Source organism: Rutidosis leptorrhynchoides, chromosome 1, assembly GCF_046630445.1.
Source record: "Rutidosis leptorrhynchoides isolate AG116_Rl617_1_P2 chromosome 1, CSIRO_AGI_Rlap_v1, whole genome shotgun sequence".
NCBI lineage: Eukaryota > Viridiplantae > Streptophyta > Magnoliopsida > Asterales > Asteraceae > Rutidosis > Rutidosis leptorrhynchoides.
The window spans coordinates 14920745-14922155 of NC_092333.1; the positions used below are offsets into that span (position 1 = coordinate 14920745).

The 1411-nt window shown below is 39.1% G+C and overlaps 1 non-coding gene across 1 annotated transcript; it reads left to right on the forward strand.

The window, feature by feature from the left end:
* The first annotated feature begins 951 nt into the window (after positions 1-951).
* Positions 952-1058, forward strand: LOC139886810 (small nucleolar RNA R71). Its single transcript, XR_011772673.1, has one exon. It is a non-coding gene; the product is annotated as a small nucleolar RNA R71 (small nucleolar RNA).
* The last annotated feature ends 353 nt before the right edge of the window (positions 1059-1411 follow it).

Genomic DNA, 1411 nt, shown 5'->3' on the forward strand with positions numbered 1-1411 from the left:
AACGGGATGGGTGGTTTGTATGGTGCATACATTGGTTTTTCAAAACCTGGCGGTGGTGTGACTTCTTCATCATCACTCATATCTGAAACCTTCCTATCTTCTGATGCTGGTTTTTCAGAATTCGTTGAAACCATGTTAATATTTTCATTCCGAGGGTTTACTTCAGTATTACTCGGTAGCTTTCCTAGTTCCCTTTCACTCATTATGCTAGCTAGATTACCTACTTGTTTTTCTAGATTCAAAATGGAAGCTTGTTGAGTTCTAAATGATTGATCAAACCTCTCATTCGTTTGGGTTTGAGTTTCAAGAAATTGTGTTTGAGATTCAACTAGCTTTGTTACCATTTCTTCCAGATTTGACTTTTTCTCTTCGGTTTGTTGTGGTGGCTTATACAAGCTAGGTCTTTGTTGACTGAAAGTGTTGTTTTGAGTTGGTTGGTTATTCGAACCTTCTTGGTTGTACGAGTTATTGTTGGGTCCATTTGGATTGTAAAGAATGTTTTGATTTCGATTGAAGTTTGGCCTTGGCTGTTGATAATTATTTTGATAATTATTTCCCGGCCTTTGGTTCATGTAGGAAACATTCTCACGTTGTTCCATCGTTTGCTCGATGTGACAATCTTTCGTTAAGTGTGGTCCACCGCATTGCTCACAACTGATTCGTATTGTGTGAATATCTTTAGTCATCTTTTCCATTCGTCTTTCAAAAGCATTTATTCTTGCGGAAACGGAATCAAAGTCATGGCTAGAATCGGCTCTAGCCACTTTAGATGAATGAAAAATATCTTTTTCTTGATGCCACTCATGAGAGTGGGAGGCTGTGTTATCAATGATTTTGTGAGCTTCGGTAGCGGTTTTCTTCATAATGGAACCACCAGCGGCTGTGTCGATGTCTTTTCGTGTAGCGACGTCGACGCCTTTGTAAAATATTTGAACTATTTGAAAAGTGTCTAAACCATGTTGAGGACATCCTCTCAACATCTTTCCGAATCTTGTCCATGCCTCATATAACGTTTCATTTGGCTTTTGCACGAACGTGGCAATTTCTCCTTGAAGTCTCACGGCTTTAGATGCCGGAAAGAATCTTTGAAGAAATTTCTCAACTAAAACATCCAATGAATCAATCGCTCCTTCGGGTAACGATTCTAACCAATCCTTGGCTTCTCCCTTTAAAGTCCAGGGGAACAACATAAGATAGATCGTTTCATCCTCGATTTCTCGGATTTTAAATAGATTACAGATTCTATTAAAAGTTCGAAGATGTTCGTTTGGATCTTCTTTTGTTGTACCACTAAATTGGCATTGATTAGTGATCATGTGTAGGATTTGTCCTTTGATTTCAAAATCTGGTGTTCTAACATCTGGTTGACTAATGGCATGACCTTGGCCCGTGCGTGTGGCTCTCATTCGGT